Here is a 21,234-nt window from a genome sequence, read left to right on the forward strand (position 1 = left end):
TAGCAAAGTGGGAGGAAAAATGGGTACTAAACTCGGAATACAACCAAAAATGGTTGTTGTATAAAAGGTTCTTGGATGATATTGTATTTTTTGGAATTCATCAAATGAGGAAATTCAACAACTTATAAACTACTTAAACAATAGTACGGATTTTCTAAGGTTAACCCATAATGTAGATGATGCCAGGTTAAGATACTTGGACAGTGATATTTATAAAGAAAACAAGAAGTTTCACTCAAAAGGTTACAGGAAAAATACGTATTCAAATTCCTATTTGCACTATGACAGTGCCCACCCCATTCATTAGAAAAGAAGTCTTGTGAGAGGGCAGTATATTAGGTCATCGAGAATGACATCAAAAATGGAAGACTTTGTGGTGGAAATGAATACTTTGAACAATATGTTCAAGCAAAGGTGCTAACCACATTCCTTGATGGAAGACATAGAAAATTAAGTTTTAGAGGGTAGAGCTGATAAATTTCAACCAATTTTGGGAAAACGTGAAGTGGTTAAGGAACAGCCAAAGAAGTCAGAGGACAATTTTAGTGGTGCTTTAGTTATTGAATTTAATGGAAGCTCTAACTTTATAAGAAACACAATGATTAAGGAATGGAAAAGATTTTCCACTATTACAGATACAGACCAAATAAAAAACAAAAATGTTAAACTAGTTTACAAAAATGTGTGCAACCTTAAGAACTTGTTAGAAAGAAATGAAACAGGGAACCTTAGAAACAGGAACCAAAGAAGAAAAGGAACTTTTAAATGTGGACACTGTGCTCAGTGTCCATATATTATAAACAGGGAAACAATATTCCTTGAAAGTAGACAACTGGTTCTCCAGGGGAAGGAATACAGTAACTGTGAGGACAAGGGAATAGTATATTTGGCAAACTGTGGATACTGTCAAGCCTTCTATGTTGGGAAGACTGAATGAAAGTTAAAAAGAAGAATTTATGAGCATATGTACGAGATACAAAACAAAAAAGAGACCAATGCGCTCTATAAACACAAGTTACAATGTAAACATGCATATTATGAATTTTCTGTACTGAAAAAAGTGAAATATGATGTCAGGGAAGGTTTATGGGAAGAAAGAATTGAGTACAGTGAGCTTTGGTAGCGAGTTACGTTGCAAGCCAACAAGCACCTGGAACTCAGCAAAAGCATTTCCATTGCCCCCCTTCTCAAATTAAGAGCTGCGAAACTACAGATCCCAAACAGAAACCTAGTGTTCTTCCTTTACTTAACTATCAAGTTATCAACTAATTTTCATGTCAGGATTGTTATTAGGATCCCATCCTGTATTTCAACAATATTTTTTAACATAAGATGATGAACTACACTGACGTTAAGAAACTGAAAGAGTTTTTAAAGTGTTCTTAAAGTGGTTTTAAAGTATTTGTACTTTGCATATTGCTATTTGCACGTTATTTATTCATTTAATATGAAGATTTTAAATATATTTGTATTAACATGTATTGCTCCAAATTTTGAAAGTATGATTATAACAGTTATTTTATATAAGTTTTGTGGTCAGAGAAATTCTTAGGAAGTATACATTCTTTATAATAGAAAATGGTAGTACAATTTTATTCCACAAGATGGCATTGTATTAAAAGTTTTTTTAGAAAGGTTTTAAAAGGTTTTAGAGATTTTAAAGTTCAAATTAAAGTAATAAAAGTGACTGTATTAAAGAGTTTGCAAACTTTTAGATAACTGGTATGATATTTGATCGATATCATTAGTACAATTAGGTCAACGGTATTTTTTATGCTAGAAATAAGGCATTTAGATTGTGTTTTAGATGTTTCATGACATAATATTCAATTGTGCCTCATTTGCTATGCAGCATGATATTGGTGGTTTTAAATGTTAATTGATATATATATATATATATATATATATATATATATATATATATATATATATGCACTGATGTAGTTATCAGCCCACATCGGAGGAAGTTTTTGAAATGAAAACGTACTTGCATATGGAGCATTAGTGTGATATCAGTGGTTTTTCTGTGAAGCGAATGCTTGGATTAAACTATTTAAACAGCTGAAAAGCTTTGTTCCTTGGCGTTTTTACCCTGTGAGTTTCTGTGGATTATAATGTTTAAATCAATGAATACAACGCTTGACTAAGTCGTCCTGTCCATAAGCTTCATTGTGTTTTCTTCCAGGGTCTTGGCATTTGTTTTTTAGTCACTTCTTTGACCTGTTGGCAGTTGTTGGTGATTTAAGAGTTCCTCCCTATCCCAATTTAAGTGCAACTTGGACAATTGGATGGGAAACTGGAAATCCATCCCTGGTTTGGCACCTATGTCTCTAATGGACACAGGTAACATGCAAATGGTTTATCTCCCAGGCCCATGCTTACACTTATCAAGGGTATCAAAACTTGTCAGACATTTGGTATGCATGGCTAAGGCTTAAGAAGTTCATTGTGGTCATTAGTCTAGTAAACACCTATGAACATGCAGGATTTGACATACTGTGTGTTAAGATTTCTGCACATTGACATTTATCATTCATGCATTTATACAACACAACAACAAAGACTACAACTTAGCCAATCACCATTTGGTTTCAGAGGCAGAATCTCATATGAAAAATGGCAATATGTGGCCAGAACACAATTTAACTGTTTACTAGTTTTTTATATGTTATATGATAAAAAGGGGTGGGCACAGTTAAGGAGACCTTGGACTACGGTACAGTGGTAAACACCATTTTATTTAATGCTGTGTTTTACTGCAAATTAGCTGGCTATCAAACTGTCAATTAAATTTGCATATTTGTGTTTATTTGTTTAACAAATCTTGATATTTCTCTGCATCTAGTTGCACTAGAAGGTTCACATCATGGAATGCATGACAATTTTGTATGGAAGATTGACAGCTGCAAAACAGGCAGTGTATATATATTATTGTACAGTTTGTTGTCATAAAGTATATATTCTTACTTGCAATATTTGATATTATACCTTGGATGATGTGTATGTGTAGGAAGCCTCAAAAGAAGAAGACCATAATTAGGCTGGTTATAGTTTGTCTAGATAATTAAGTCTTATATACCAAAGTCAGCATACAGATGGCCTTTGCTGTTTTACATTTGCATTTTGATTTTGGATTCCATTTGTATAATCATTTTACAGTATTAGTTATGACATTATGGCACTTTTTATATTTCCTGTTTATGAGCGAAGTAGTCAATTGTTTGTTTGTGTCTTTCGGCTTTTCCCGGTTAGGGGTCACCACAGCGGAACTCCGGTCTGCTAATGATTGGTAGTTGATTTTTACATGCCGAGTTACCAGCTCTGACGCACAGCCTTCAACAAAGGTACGCCCATTCATGCATGTCTCCATGCAGAAGACACTCTAGCTGAGAATCGAACCGGACAGTGTCATACTGTGAGGCGACAACGCTACCGCAGCACCATAGTCAATTGTATTTATATAAAAAGGAATAGGAAATAATTACGTTTTAGACTTTATTTTGTTTACATTTACTTAGAGCATAAAAGCTGTTACTTATGACCCCTTTCAAATACATTTTGACAGATTTACAAATGCCAGTTGTTTCATATTCACCTTTTTTTGAGAAAACATCTGTGAAGACATGATTTAATTTCTGCATTATTTGAAAGTATTGAACAAAAATAAGGAATAACATTTTTTTCCTAGCCTTCAAAATAATGATGGTTGAGACATCAGTATGTATTATTACTGTAAATGCAAATGAAGTTGTTGGCTTACACCTTGATTCTGTTACACCCTATTAAAGTTAATACCCCTTAAAGTCATCTTGAAAGAATAGTGTTTTTTGTATTCATGAATGTGAATATGTTTTCTTTTTCTAATATAGCTTATTAATGCTAACATTGCACTTGGTGCTGGCCTTTCAGGAGTAAAGCTGATGCTAAACTATTCCATGGGTCAAATGCATAACTACAGTGTAAAATATAAGTTTCTAGTACAATAAAATAAAGTGTCATTAGACTATATCTCAATGAAACAAATACACTGAGTGCTAGGTCCATTGAAAAACATAAAAAATACCAAACAATATTTTTTCAAGGGCAAGCTGTCCTGCACTCTACCACCCCCTCCCCAATTCTAAATATACCAAATCTGAGGCTGGAAAAAGGAAAATGTATTTAACCCCATTGTTCACCCTAACATATATAAATTACTTTAAAAAAGTAGGAGTAAGAAAAACAGTGTCAGTTCCTCTTTTGAATAAAAAAAAAAATGTTGGAATATGTAGAACCCTAAAATACAAATTTGAACCATACTGCTAGTGAAAATCTTTTCATGTTCCAAAAAACAGATTGATGAATCATATTCCCTTTATATTTTAAAATGACAAAATGTGACTCTGGAAAACATACACACTATAATATGAGTCAATATTTAAATACACATTAAAAGCCTACTGCAGTTTTATATGAAAATGTTGTCCAATATAACCAGGGTTTCATTAGTAAAACATTCTGAAAAAAGTAACAAAGTACAGAAATACAAAAACTTCTTTCAAATTCCAATTATTTTTCTTACTTTTGTACATACTGTTTTGGTGTATCTCTCTCTATATATATAAATATATATATTAATACAAAATATGTTATAAATTGAATAACTTATTGGAAGAATCGGTTGTTTTATAATTTATAATCTATTTTTATAATGTTCTACATGCTAGGAAAATACTTGGGAACTTTGGGTATCAAATGTTAAACTTATAAGGGGAATTCAGAACTCTTGTACATTAAAAAGCCATAACTAAAGTATACTTTCCAGTCTAGAAAATTATATTTTTTTAGCTCTGTAGTTTAATAGTATTTATTGAATTACATGTTGTCTGAAAAAGTCTGTCTCTCTCTCTTCTGTATATATATATATATATATATATATATATATATATATATATATATATATATATTCCCTATTAGGTGATCGAAGACACATTCTCTCGAATGTGTCTCGATCAAACTTTATAGCACAAAATGGCAAAATACCGAAGCTGCAAATAAGCAATTTCTTTCCCTGGGAAAGAAATCGCTTGGCCGCCTTCAGTAGTTTGCCTTCTTCATTACTGTAGTACTGGTTTCAGAATTGGTATATTTAAGTAGGGGGGTATGGGGGGCACAGCCCCCCCACATTAGAAATAGTTTGTGGTGTGCGTGTGTTGTGTATTTGTTTCTCGGAACAGCGTTTGTTTTCCCTGGGGAAAAAAAATCGCTGTTTTGAGTGTTCAAGATTGTAAGCTTTTGCTTACATGGGGTCGATGAATCAGCGTTTGCTTTTCTAAGCATTCGGTGATTTAATATAGACTATATATATATATATATATATATATATATATATATATATATAGCAAGAGAGGGATTTGTTTTACAGTAGACAGCTTGGCAAAGAGAAATGATAACACTGAGATGATCAGCTATTGCTTGAATGTATAAATCGTAAGTATATTTATTTATTGACATTTGATTACCAGGAAAGTCTGACTGGGTAGAATCCCATTTTCAGTGGAGGTCCGGGTATTACAAAAGTAATAATTTTACAATCTTCAAAAATAAAACAAAAACGTGTAGTTTAAATAATTATAACAAATTAGACATAATGTAGAAACATTGCTTAGAAACTGATGCAAGTTATATGACATATTTAGAAAAGGTTTAGACAGTTTTTAGAGAAATTAAAGTTAGTCTAATACAAACAGGAACTGCGATATGAAGCAAGGGAAAAACAGGCTTGTGTTATATTTAGAGAGAAAGTCAGGGAAGAAAATTTGACAGAAGTAAGAAAGTAAGTGAAGAAGTGAGAGTGAGGAGGTATAAGAAATGAAAAGGTACTGGCTCACATTTAGGGATAGAGTTTATCCTCATTTTAAACACGAAGAGAGACATATTTTAGCTAGAAGTCTTTCAGAGTGGTGTTGAAAGATGGAGGGTAATGGAAGGAAAGACAGGAGGGTACTGACCTGATGTATACAGGTAAGGAGTTCCAGGCCTTAGCAACCTTGTACAAGTACAGACAATGCCCAGAAGATTTGATAGGTTTGTAGACATATTACATTTTGGTCACTGGATTGCAATGGCCAATGGGAACATAGTTATGTAGAATGTTTTTTTAGTGTTGGACAGGCAGGTGGATGTTGGGATAATTTTACAGATGGTAAGAAACTGTGAATATGTTGGTTGATCAGGCAATTCTAACCAATTTAGGCTTTTCAGTGGTATACAGTGGTGGGTTCTGAAGGGGGTACTTGCTGCAAATGTAGCAACTTTGTTATAGCATTGTTCAAGTTTTTATTTTTGTGAAGCCTGGATGTTAGTAAGGATGGAAACACCATAAACAAGTGTGGGGAGGAGATAAGTACTGGCAAGCAGAGTTTTAGCTGCATCTGTGAGAACGTTTTGGGCTCTGTAAAGTAGGTCTACTTTTTGATGATTTTTTTCTTATGCAATTTTGTATATGCATGTCAAATGTAAGATTATCATCCACTATCACTTCTAAGAATTTGCTACAAAAGTGACTGTAATGGTTGGATTATCAAGAGAGAGGACTTTAATTTTGTTTTTTATGTGAAATGGATTTAGGCAAAAAAATTAGTAGTTTGGTCTTTTTTGGGTTGGGCATGAGTTGTGAGCTACGAAGTCATGTTTCAGTGGCTGCTAAAGTTTCCTATGTAATTTTTGGAGGTGTACCATATTGTCAGATGTGCAATTGAGAGTGGAATAATCTGCATATTGTATTAGTGTGGCCTGATTTGTGGATGTATAGAGGGTGTTGGTGAAAATATTAAAGAGAAGAGGACCAAGGATACAGCCTTGTGGTACACTGGTGGTGACTGGAAGGTAAGAAGAGAGCACAGAGTGACATTTTACTGACTGATACCTATTGGACAGATAGCTTTTGAACCACAGAAGGGTGGGCTGGGAGAGACCTAGTGAGGACATTTGAAGTAAACGTTTTCTGTGTCAAAGGCTTTAGACAAGTCTAGAAATAAGGAAAAGACTAGTTTTCCATTCTCTCCAGCTTTATTGACAGTATCTACATAGGTTAGAAGGGCAGTGCTAGTACTATGGGAGGGATTGAAGCCATGTTGTGTATGGGATGGGAGTTCTTCCTGCAGGAGATAGTCTAGCAGCTGTTTCTCAATACATTTTTCATGCACTTTGGCAAGGAGAGATAAGACTGCTATGGGTGTTAATGTCTGTTGAATTTTCTCCTTTGTGCAGAGGGATAATGTGTAACATTTTGACAGAGAGGGAACATGAGATTCCTGGACTGACCTATTTATAAGGCTTGAGACAGGATAGGTAATGCTGTTGGCTGCTATTATTAGGTACTTGCTTGGAAGGTCATCAGCTGAAGAAAAGTTTTAAGTTTGTTTAACAGTAGTTTTATATATGATGTGGACACAGGCTTGAAGGTGAATATGGATGTGTTGATATGTGGCTGTTGGTCAGGGATGGGATTAGATGTTGAGGAATCCTTGGTTAGAGATGCTATACTATCTATAAAATAAGAGTTGAACTGTATTGCAGTTTTGAATGTTGAGTTATTGGCAGAGGGATTTGGGTTGAATTGCTGGCCAGAATATAAAGTTTCCTTAATGGATATCCACAATTTTTTAGGGTCATGCTTAGTATAATTACGAAAGTTATTATAGTATGGTTTTTGTCTTCATTTGTTTGCTTTTTACTATGATTGTGAAGCATTCTGAAGTTTTCAAGATATTGAGGTTTATATATATATATATATATATATATATATATATATATATATATATATATATATATATATATATATATATATATATATATATTTATATATATACATGCACACACACACACACACACACACACACACATATATATATATATATATATATATATATATATATATATATATTTGCAATTCTTTCCATGCTTTCTCTCTACCCTGCATTAGCATTTTACTCCTTTTGGATAGCCAAATTGCATTATTTGTTTTTAGTCTCTTCCTCCTAAGAGGTGCAAGACTATTTAGGATATTTAGGATAATTAGAAAAGTTGTAATGAATTCATTTACAGCATCGCCTAAGGGGAAGATTTTTAGGAAGTTCCAGTTAATAGATGATATTGTAGTAATGAACATTTCTGGGTTAAACTTGGAAAGGTTGTATGTTGTTTTATAAATATGCTGTTTAATTGGATGTGTGAGATATCTGGTCATATAGATTGGGTGATGATCACTGAGAGTCTGACACTGTAACTGTGGTAATGTATTTCCAAGGGTCTGATACTAGGATCCAGTCTAATAGCAAATTTGATGTCTTACTATAATGTGTGGGGCTATTAATTAGTTAAGTGAAACCATATAAGTTCATGCTTAGATGTAGGGGAGTTAGAGTTTATATCCAACCAACTTCACATCACCTAGTACTATTTTCTTTTCTTGTGGAAATGTTATGGATATCCAATGTAGGATATCTTCTAATATAGATTTAGGACGGGTGTAAAGGACAATAACACATATTTATTTATATTTGTTTATATTTGTTTATTTTGAGAAATGCAATAAGAATCTCTGCTAAGCTGAATTTTGTTATTGGTTTGCTATAAAGGGAAATGTGGCAGGTGTTGCGAAATATTAAAGCAATACCACCACCTTTCTTCTTTGTACCATCATTATGGATGATATTATAGCCAGAAGGTGTAACTTTGAAGTTGTTTATGCTAGGTTTAAGCCAAGGTTTGGTTACAGTTAGAATGTCAGGCTTATATTGGCTAATCCAGGCATGTAGTTCAGCAATTTTATTTCTTATGCTCCTAACATTTATTGCAGCAAAAAATTAGATCACTAGGGTTGGGTACTGGCTATAGTTGGGTAAGAGAAGTGTGTGAGAGAGAATTATCTTTGTTTTCATTGTGATAGGTGGAACCTGGATTAATGTGTATATCTCCTCCTACAAGGATTTTAGTATGTTGGAGAATTATGGATACTTGGTTTTTGGAGATGTTTCTCACACTTAATTTTGTTTTGGTTTGAGCTGAAGAGCAGTTAATCAGTCTATGTTTGGAATAAAGGTGGGGCAATATTAAATAGGCTTGGTACAATGTTTGGAGAGTGTAAACAGAAAGTATGGATAGGTGCTTGAGACAGAGTTGCAGAGATGTGGAGAGATATTATTGAGTCATGGTAAGATGAAAGATGGCAGAAAAGGAAGTGAAGAATATAGGATAAATTGAATAGCATAATTAAGTACAGAAATCTGTATTTTATAGATGTCAAGTAGTGGGAAAGTAAGAAAGAAGAAGAAAGCAGGAGTTTGCAGAGCAGTAGGAGATTCAGTGATGGTGGATTCTTAAAGCTGGTAGAGGAAAGATAAGGAAAGAAAGATTTTCTATAAATAAGAGGGTTAGGTTGTCCTGGTATCTTCTGTGGAATGTAAGGAATAGAGAGGTATGAAAGGCTAGAATATAACGAAGTAGTCAAAATAAAAAGAAATGAGGGTTTATTTTGGAAAGGTAAAGGATACAATGTGGAAAAGATAAGAGGGAGAAAGAAAGCTGGGAATGGGGCTAAAAATTAAATGGACATGGGGAAGTGGGAAATGAAGCAGAAGTACCTGTACAGAAGTAATAAGGTAATTTGTGGAGAGTTTTGGAATATGAGTCACAAGTAAAATGTGTATGTAGGAAGTATAATGTTAGAGTAAGATAGGGTGGGTGTGAATTGGGGTAGGGTAGGGGAGAAAATCAAAGCTGATTGTAGCATGCTTTCCACCCTCAGGTCAAATTATAACTGAGAATAATCAGTTTATAGATAGTTCAAAGCAGTTACCAAAGAGATACAAAGTAAAACAGGATTTTTGTCATTTCCTGAGGCTAAATAATTGGCATATGCAGAATAGTGTACTGGTCAAGAATAAGGGGACAGTAGCCAACTTAGTAAAAGGTCCAAAGAGTGCACAGACTATTTCACAGATATTTTTAATCACAGAGCAGGCATGTATTTGACCAACTAAAGTTATTACACAACAAAGTTCTTTGTGTTAAAGGTTCTTACATTGTACAATGGCAAAATTCTCAGTACAATTGTAGGAGTAAGACCTTGCTGCAGAGCTCCTGCAGTATGGAGGTCAGATGTAGTGACTGCAGGCTCTGACATGAAAGAAAAAAAACTCTACTAAACTGTAATATTATATTGAGGCAATACAGTTAGTACTTAATATAGAAAAAAGAGATGGAGGAAGGACCACAATAAGTCAAAGCAAGAGAAAATGGGGGAAATATAAGAGTAGAGTGATGATATGAAAGTTTATAAATGAAAGCTCAAAACAGTTTTAGCTGGAGGTATACTGATAAAGAACCACATCAACACAGTATATATATATATATATATATATATATATATATATATATATATATAGATAGATATACAGCTATATCAAGCAAGTTATCAGAACATGGCTTCTACACTGATAAGCACAATATAAAACCATCACTTAATAAACATTTATCGGATTAACAAGTATAGTTAATAGTGTTATTCATATACCAGAACACCAGCAACTCACATTACATACATATGTATTACAGGGAAGCACACTAAGTTTATCCGATCTGAATGGAAACTTTCAATCACAGAGCAGGCATTTATTTGACTGATTAAAGTTAATACAAAGCAAGTGCCTTCATGTTAAATGTGATTACATTACCATCATCTTCTTTTGGCTGTTGCCATTTGGGGTCGCCACAGCAGATCACCCATTTCCATTTCTTCCTGTCCTCTGCATCTTGCTCTGTCACACCAACCACCTGCATGTCCTCTCTCACCACATCCATAAACCTTATCTTAGGCTTTCCTCTTTTCCTGTTACCTGGTAGCTTCATCCTTAGCAACTTTTTCCCAATATACTCTGCATCCATTCTCAGCACATGTCCAAACCAATGTAATCTTGCCTCTCTGGCTTTGTCTCCAAACCTTCCAACCTGGGCTGACCCTCTAATATACTTATTCCTAATCCTGTCCACCCTTGTCACACCCAGTGCAAATCTTAACATCTTTAACTCTGCCACATCCAGCTCAAGCTCCTGCCTTTTTGTCAATGCCACTGTCTCCAACCCATATAAAATAGCTGGTCTCGCTACCCTCTTGTAGACCTTCCCTTTCACTCTTACAGGTACTCATCTGTCACAAATCACTCCTGGCACTCTTCTCCACCCACTCCATCCTGCCTGTAATCTCTTCTTCACCTCTCTTCCACACTCACCGTTACTCTGAACGACTGACCCCAAGTATTTAAACTCATCCACCTTCGCCACCTCTACTCCTTGCATCCTCACCATTCCTCTATCCTCCCTCTCATTCACACACATATATTCTGTCTTAGTCCTGCTGACCTTCATTCCTCTTCTCTCTAGAGCATATCTCCATCTCTCCAGGGTCTCCTCCACCTGTTCCCTACTCTCACTACAGATCACAATGTCATCTGCAAACTTCATAGTCCATGGGGAATCCTGTCTGATCTCATCTGTCAACCTGTCCATCACCATTGCAAATAAGAAAGGGCTCAGAGCTGATCCTTGATGTAACCCCACCTCCACCTTAAACGCATCTGTTACTCCCACCGCAGACCTCACCACTGTCACACTACCCTCATACATATCCTGTACCACTCTTACATGCTTCTCTGACACTCCTGACTTCCTCATACAATACCACAACTCCTCTCTAGGCACCCTGTCATATGCTTTCTCCAAGTCTACAAAAACACAATGCAACTCCTTCTGACATTCTCTGTACTTCTCCATCAACACTCTCAGAGCAAACATCGCATCTGTAGTGCTCTTTCCCAGCATGAAACCATACTGTTGTTCACTAATCATCACATCCCTTCTTAACCTAGCTTCCACTACTCTTTCCCATAACTTCATGCTGTGACTGATCAATTTAATCCCTCTGTAGTTACTACAGCTCTGCACATCACCCTTATTCTTAAAAATTGGTACCAAAACACTTTTTTCCATTCCTCAGGCATCCTCTCACTTTCCAAGATTTCATTAAACAATCTGATTAAAAACTTCACTGCCATTTCACCTAAACACCTCCATGCTTCCACAGGTATGTCATCTTGGCTAACAGCCTTTCCATTCTTCATTCTCTACATAGCTGTCCTTACTTCCTCCTTGCTAATCCATTGTACTTCATGATTCACTATCCCTACATCATCCAACCTTCTCTCCCTCTCATTCTCTTCATTCATCAACCCCTCAAAATACTCTTTCCATCTCCTCAACACACTCTCCTCGCTTGTGAGTACGTTTCCCTCATTATCCTTTATCACCTTTACCTGCTGCACATCTTTCCTAGCTCGGTCCCTCTGTCTGGCCAATCGGTACAGGTCCTTTTCTCCCTCCTTAGTGTCCAACCTTTCATACAACTCTTCATATGCCTTATCCTTAGCCTTCACCACCTTACTCTTTGCCATCCACCTCATCTCCTTATACTCCTGTCTACTTTCTTCATCTCTCTGACAATCCCACTTCTTCTTTGCCAACCTCTTTGCCTGCATACTCTTATAAATGGCAAATATTTTTTATCAACTAGAGGAAAAGTTGTGACAGTAATTAATAAAAAGTTGAAGGATTTTACCTGGGAGGGAGGAAGAGGGCAAGGGTCAAGTGGGATATGTTGACCATTTCAATAGACAAGGTGGTTCAGGATTTCCTGATTTGAAGGGATATTTTTAGAGCTACACAGTTAAGGCTCATAAACATAACACAAGCAGAATGGGCAAGAGGGTTCTGGAATTTACTGGAGAAAACTGGCAAAGGAACCAAGGCATTGGGAGCAAATAACTAGAGAGAGAGAAGCAATAGAGTGAGAAGAGGCCAACAAGACATTTGGAATGCAAGTTAGAGACTGCATTTCCTGTCAGTGATTAATATCAGAGTATGGCCACAGAGAAAGGGAGAGGGGGATCTTAAGTGAAAGACTTGCTCTTGTAGAGTTTTTTGGTTGAATCTAGAAAAGAAGCTACTGTTAAAAAAAGGTAATTAGTAGGGCATATAAAATATTGTACAATAATTATTGGAATCTATAAGAGGAGGTTAAAAAGATTGGGAAGAGGAACTCTGGGAGATATCACAAAGATCTGAAAGGAGAGGGCACGTAGCTAAGATGCCAAGCAGTTAGCAGCATAAAAACTTTGCTCTGCCTCTTTACAGTTTTTCTGACAGGAATTTTTAAATTTTTACCTAAGAAACTCCATACTTAAACTCTCTTTGTCAACAGTAGACAAGTTTATTGGAATCAAAGAAGAAAAATAGCTTTTTGGGATTTTATCTAGTTATTTTTCCTGTCAGACGTTTGTCATCATTAACTTCAGTTATGAGTCATGCTAAAGCTTCTCCTCAAGATAGTGTGATAAAGAAAGAACTGCAGTCTCTTATTGCCAGTATTCAAGATATAGCAGTTAAAACTGACAAGCTGGAAAGTAAAATAGACACTATAAAACAAGACAAGAAAACAAATTGACCTTTTTAATGAAATTATTAAGAAGCACTCAGATCAAATTTCATCTATTGAAGAAGCTATTACTGGTATAGATGGATGGCTGATGGAAAAAAAATCAAATGGAACATCTCTTAAAACAAAATACTTCTGTATTAGAGAAAATAGAGGGTCTGGAAAGTAGGTCAAGGAGAAAAAAATATAAGAATATATGGTGCAATAGAAAAATAAGAGAGTAACAATATGATGCACTTTTTGAATGACTGGGCACCAAAAGCTTTAAACTTGCCTGGACCACTTTCATTTGGTATAGAGAGAGCTCACAGATCTCTTTCAAATACTAATAATTCATCCACACTGAGGTCATTTCTTTAAATTCCTCTCCACGCAAGATAAGGACTTGCTACTAAGATCAGCCTGGTCTAACCCTTCAATAACCATAAATGGAAAAAGTATTAGCTTTGACAATGATTACACCTCTTCAGTCATTTCTAAAAGAAAAGTTTGTGCTCCATTCATTAAAAATCAAAAGAAGTCAAATATCAAGGCACAACTGCTCTTCCCTGCAAGAATCAAGATCTTTCTTTCTGAAGCTCAGATGATATTCAATTCACTTGATGAAGCACTTGACTTTGCTCAGAAGAATAACCTTTTAGACAAAACAGAAGAAATGGAATGGTCCCTTATATGTTTAAAGAGGCAATCAGCACAACATAGATGGACAACTAAGGATAAAATAAGTAAAAAAATAAAGAAAAATAATGAAGTCCTTTATTTTTCTTTATTCATTACTTTCTTCATTATTTTCTTATAGCACTGAAATTCTGATATAAAGTGTTAAAAGATGCTAAAGACTTTCACAGTTTAAAGGTAACTTTTCTTTGTTATTTTAGTTATTTTAATAACAGTATTCAAAGTCCTGATACAAAATGTTATACTGATGGCTTGAGTTGAAGATGTGTCATTCTTTTTTAAGTAGTTATTAGTTATATACTTTGACTTTAATACTTTTTTGTTTTGTTTTCTTCCCTTTTTGTATTGTTACTCTCACTTTCATTGGTGGTGTTTAGTATTTTGCTTCCTGGTATTTTCTTTTGTGTTTTAGCCTGGAGAAGGTAGTTGTACAGTTCAATTGCTTTTTGTTGATATTTAAATCTGGGTTTGCTGTGGGTTGGTTATGTATGATGGTCGTGTATGATTTGTGGTTATATGGTGGTGCTGTTTCTCTGTATGGATTTGCTCTTGAGTTGTGTGCTGGCTCATCATTAAATGATCATTGTTTGCTTTATTTTTTAATGTTCAGATGAGAGTTGTGTGATTGAATGATTTGTTGGTTCTGGTTATCTTCCAAATGACTTCCAGCTCATCAGTTATAGTTGCAAACCTTTTTTAACTTTTAAAAATCTTTACAGTTTTAATTTTCTCACTAGAATGTTATAGTTTTTCTCCATACCTTCTACTTTCATGCTGGGGAAAGTCATGATTGGTAATCCAAATGAATAAGGTCTACTGCATCTCTGCTAGTGCACAGAAGACACAGGAACTGCAAACTGAACTTAGAACTTTTCTCTGACATAATGGATGGAATGTTAAACCAGAGCTACAAAGAAGAAATCCTAGGAAAATAATGCTGTGGTGTTACATGTAAGCCCTGAGGATATTTTTGTCTGTAATATAATCCTGCATAATGAGTAAAATTATGGTCAAAAGTTACTATGGCTATTTACTTAATCTTTTTAGAATGCAGTATATAAATATAAGCTGACTATTTGTGTTCTTTTACTAGTTAATCTGTCTGTCTGTTGTTAATGTTTAACTTGGTAGAGACTATTGACCCTGATATAGATGTAAAATGTATATATATTGTATACTGACAAGCAGATATTATTGATGCATCAAAATATCAATTGTGAATTTTACATTTACACTTATTTGAAGAAATGTAATTATGGCAATATCCATTGCTGTTGTTTTAATCCTTGAGAAATTGTGGTTTTAGACCTTTGTAATTTTGCATGCAGGGATTTAGTAAATGTAAATAGTTTAAGAGTTACATTGCAGTTATAGAAAACCCTATAATTGTTCATCAATAGTGTGTTAAAAACTCCACACTGTATATTTTAAATATGATAAGAAATATTTTAAAACACTGAATGGATATCAAATATAATACTATCTCTCAAGAGCATATTGGTGGAATGTTGTAATGCCCCATTATTAAGCAGTTGTGACATTTTGCAAAGCATTTGATCATTTCAGAATCATCACAGATATATGAAATGAACAGAATATGCTCTAATGATTTTCATTTATGAATAATATTTATCTAACTTTTTCTTTGTCTGACATTATTTTATTCAGATATTAACGTTTTTCTTTTTTGTGATGCATGTTTTATAAAGAGGGGAGGGAAAGGAAGAGAAAAGTAGTAAAGTTATCCATATCTTATAAAATACCTATGTTTGATGGACCATTTCAACATATTTGAAGCTCATAGTAACATCTAATGTAAGTATTTGTTTTATAAATGGTTATTGCAGTTTAGTTTTGTGTTGGGCACATAATGAGTAATTTAATCAAATAATAAATGTGAACATTTGTATGTAAATGGAAAGGAGTAGGTTGGTAATATAGGTTAGTGAAATATGTAGTAGATTATGAATTAATTAGTAGCAGTAGGTCACTTTTACTCACAGTACTATATAGGATAGCTGTTACTGTGTTTTAGATATAGATTTCAATAAGATTATTGTGGTAATTTCCAGTTTATATCCAATATTTAAAACAGTCACATTAATAAAGAAATATAAATCTAGTTTGATAAGACAATTTATAAAAAAAGTATTGTTACCCTAATTTTTAATTATTTATATTTAAGTACATATAGATTGTTACACTGGAGTCTTTACTATAGTTTAAGGACGCTTCTTTTATATTTTTTGTCTATAGTAGTTTTACATATAAACATTTATTTAGTTGGCTAATGGATTAATAGCAAGAGAAAGCTATATATTATAATATTTTTTCACAAGTTATTCTTTGAGGTGGTAGTAGTAGTAAGGATTGTGTAGTTTTAGAGTGAGGGAAAAGGGTGGTTTGTATGATTATCTCATCAAACCAGAGATTATTTTATTCCATTGTAGGTTTTGTAAATAGTTTTATATATAGATTGTTTACCAGTTTTTGACCTTGTCCACAACAAAACACTTTAAAACTGATTTTAGTTCTTTAATTGTCAAAATCATTCTTTAACTCTTTTAAAGAATTGTTATTTTTATAAAGATTTTAGGAAATAAGTGTATTTCTTTGAATGTTAATGGTTCAAATAATCCCATGAAGAGAGGTAGCTTAATTAAATATCTCAACATTAATAAAGTCAATATAGTTTGTTTTGCAAGAAACACATTTATTAAAAAAAGATTTAGCTAAGTTAACATTCAAGGACTATTCAATATTTATAGAATTGTATTATGGGTGCAAGAGGAGAGGCACTATGATACCTTGGAAGAAATCTTTGACTATGCCTATAATAGTTGATTATTTAGATAAAAATGGCATGATGAGTCGGGTAGTTCTTGAGATTAACTAGAAATTTTACACATTTGTAAATATGTACTGGATTACTGGAGTTGGTTCTAAAGTAGCAAAGAAATATCTGGATATCCTAACTTTACATTTGAAAGGATAAATATTACTGGCTGGTGATTTTAACTGCATTTTATCAGAAAGTGATACCGCTATGGATAAAAAAAAATTTCTGCAACTGCAAAACAGTTAAAATATTTCACTAACTTAATGAATTTAAGAAACATTCATGAATTTAAATTGGCAAACTCTCTTAATTATACTCATTATTCTTACAGATTTGGTAGCAAAACAAATATTGACAAAGTCTTTTTTAGTGAATTGTATTCTAAAATTAATGAAGTAGCAATAATGTCATGCCCACTGTCTGATCATAATGCCATCAGTTTTAATGTTATTATAAGAATCTAATGATTTAGTTTACTGGCAAATAATTCAGCTTATATAATAAAAAGTAAAGGTTTTAAAGAATGTATTTAAAGGAAATTAACTTGTTTATGGATTTAAATAATAATGGAGACAAGCTATTTTATGGAACATTTTAAAACCTATTTATATGGTAGGATTAAGAGTTGGCTCCATTATAAAAAGAATAGGATAATGAATTCATTCTTCTACAGTCAAAAATTGATAGTTTAAAGTTGAATTTAAAACCCTATGATTAAAATAAAAATTTGGAATTGAAGGAGCTGAATCAGAAGTACATTGAAATATTAAATTATAAGGTCTAAATAAATATGGAAATGTTTAAATTACAATCATATTGTTAATCCTAAACATTTATATAGATTAGCTATTAGATAACAAAATAAATAATATAAATTGTATTAAAAAATCACCTATAAGTTAAATAATAAAACTAAAAAAAGCAATAGATTTAAAAAATATATTAGAAGCTTTTAGAAAACATTATGAAATAATTAATAATAGCAAACTGACTTTGCATAATAATGATTTGACCAATAGCTTTTGAAGGGCAATATAAAACATAAACTAACAAATGAACACAATGCTAGTTTAGATAAATCAATTTATTTCAGAGAGCTGAAGGAGCAAATGAAGAATCTACAAAGTAATAAAGCCTCTGACTTCAGTGGAATAATTTCTACATTTTATAAAATACTCCCTGATAATATTTTAAGGGTACTATTACATACATTTGATAAGATCAGAAACTGACTCAATATTCCTCCATCTTGGAAATGCTCACTGATATTTCCTATCTTAAAATCAGAAAAGAATCCCAAATTATGTTTATCATGTTGTCTCATTTTTCTTTTAAATGTCCATAGCAGCAAAAAAAAAATTAAATCATATAATGTCAAATCTAGTGGATAATGCTCAAACTGATTTTATCTTAAATAGAAAAGTACAAGATAGCATCATTAGACTCTTATATTTGATAGGCATTGCCAATATGATTAAAAGAGAAATAAGGCTAGATGTTGACAAAGCTTTTGACTCAATAAATTAAATACATTTGCATAAAGTGCTTAAAGAATATAATTTTTCCTTAGTTTGCAGAGTGTTAATAATGAAACTGTATAAAAAACACTTTCTTGTGTTAAAATTGGATCTTTTTATCTAGCTTTTTTCAAAATATTAAAAGGAACTAAACAAGGATGCTCACTATCACATTTACAGTTTCCCTTGTCAGTAGAGCCTTTTGCTACATTCATCAGAAATAATACATAAATAGAGGGGTTTTCCATTAATGATAATTATACTTCAAAAATCAGTTATTTACAGATGACATCTTACTAACAAGTGGCAATATTGAGTCTTCTTTAGAGCACATTCTTAATTCAATAAAATACTTTGAAAAGGTTTCATGCATAAAATGTTATCACAATAAAACAGAAACTTTTTTGATAAATAAAATAATAAATTCCTTTTTAAGGAGTAATAAAGAGTTCAATTGGGAAAATAATAATATTTTAAATATGTTTAAGAAAGTGAGGGATGGTAATTATTTGGTCAAGCATTTACTAATTCTGATGATGTTTCCTGTCGCTTATACTAATGGATGTTTGGATTCTTTTAATGATAATAAATTAATACATTTTAAAGAAAATAATTTAAAATGTTGGTTTCACTTCTTAGAAGATAATAAAATATGTACAGCTGATTTGCTTTTGGCTTGTTATTGTATAAACAAAACTGCTGGTTAAATATGCAATTTTAAGGGAATTTCTTTATAATAATTTACAAATTGCTTTAAATTTGAATTCTAAACCTATTCCAAAATTTTCGGAATTCTTTTTTTAAAATTGGTAGTGATGGAATTAAGAATAAATCTCATTTAGCAATAATATATAATTGTATAAGATCAGAACTTTTTATTTTGATTTGGCTTTTTGGGATTATTCAACTAAAATTAATAAGGAAAGCTTTTCAGAAGATAATAGAAAATTATTCTTGAAGTCCATAAGCAACACAATTTCATTACTCTAGTGAAAAATTTTCACTTGGAGGCTTTTGCATAGAACGTTTTCTAATACCTCCTAAAATAGGCTTGATCTATAAGAAAGACAATTTAAAATGTTGGAGGTATGATGAAACTTTAGAAGCAAATTTGGGTTCATATGTCTGTAGAGTATCAAATGATTATTCCATTCTGGACAGAATTTAGAAACATTGTCAAAGCTTTATGGTCAGACAATTGCACCATTACATACTCTTTGATTTTGTTCAGTGTTCCAATTCTGGATTTCATACAAATAATTCAAGTGCCTCTACTCTTGGGCCATTCTGGCTATAGCTAGGAAAGTCATAACTATGAATTGGAAAATAAAAAATATCCTCTCTTTTTCTGAATTTATTTATTTAGCAAAAATGTATGTAATAAAGAAATACAGACTGATTACAACCAAATGTCAAGTGTCACACATAAGCAGTTTTCTTGGAAAAAAACTAAGAGAATGACTGAACAAGTCTTAATGGTTTTGGTTAATGTTAAAATTTGTTTTGTGCCTTGTATATAGTTTATATATTTTTAGTTGTTTATTTTTTGTTATAAATTTGATTCATGTTCTTTCAAAATACAATAAAAAGTTTTTTTTAAGAAAAGATTGGGAAGAGAGATTGGATAAGCAATTTACAAGGAAACAGTGGCATGACATATGTATGGCTCCCAAATATGCAACCAAGTCTAGAAGATTTAGGATTTTTTCTTGAAGTGTTTAAATAAGTATTTTTATATCCCAACCAGTCTCCAAAGATTTTTTCCTTGACAGATGGCAAATGGAAGTGTGATGGGGAAAAAAGAGGTAACTGAGAACATATGATCTGGGGAATGTAATGAGTTTGCAGACTTTGCAGAGTACTCTGTCAGAAATATTGGGTGAGCAAATGGATGCAATAAAGAAAATTATTTCTTGAGCTGGGATATAGGATCTGAATTGTCTAGACCTACTAAGCCCTTGTTATGTTTAATTCTGGTGGCTACCAAAAATCAATTACTAGAAAATGGAAAAAAAAAATCTAAACCAACTGTTTTTGAAGTCTTGAATATTGTAACAGAGACAAAATAACAGGAAGTGGGATCTTTAAAAAAGGGTAGGAGCAAATTACAAAGAAAAATGGAAATTATAAGAACAATATATGCAGAATAATGTTTTGTAGGAGTGAGGTTTAAGGGAAGGCAGGCATTGATCAATTTATGTAATCTTGGATTGATGATAACTGTATAAAAATATATATGTGATATATATTGTTTATAACTGTGAACATATTAACATGGTTTGTTTTCTTTTGTACACATGTATGTTTTGCTGATAATGCAATACAATTGTTAAAAAATGGATCTGTCTTTGAAATAAACCATACTACTACTAATGGATAGCACATTTCAAAGGGTTGTGGACTTATCCTCCCACAGCTGGGCAAGTGGTGAGGTTGTATATATTAGTAGAGGAGGGTGTGGATGGCCAAGCTTTACAGATATAGAATTCATGGGGCACAGCCCTTCTGTAAAACATAATTCAGTTCAGCATTGTTTCATGTGTATCAGCTTTGATAGTATTTTTTAGTTATATTTAACTCATTCATTCCAATAAAGCTCTGGAGGTTTATACTATTTCCAATAGGTGGAGCCTAAGCCTTTTGACAGAATCAGATTATGTCCTCATATT

This window comes from Protopterus annectens, chromosome 14.part0 (genome assembly GCF_019279795.1).
Source record: "Protopterus annectens isolate FY-2018-M chromosome 14.part0, PAN1.0, whole genome shotgun sequence".
Taxonomy (NCBI): Eukaryota; Metazoa; Chordata; order Ceratodontiformes; family Protopteridae; genus Protopterus; species Protopterus annectens.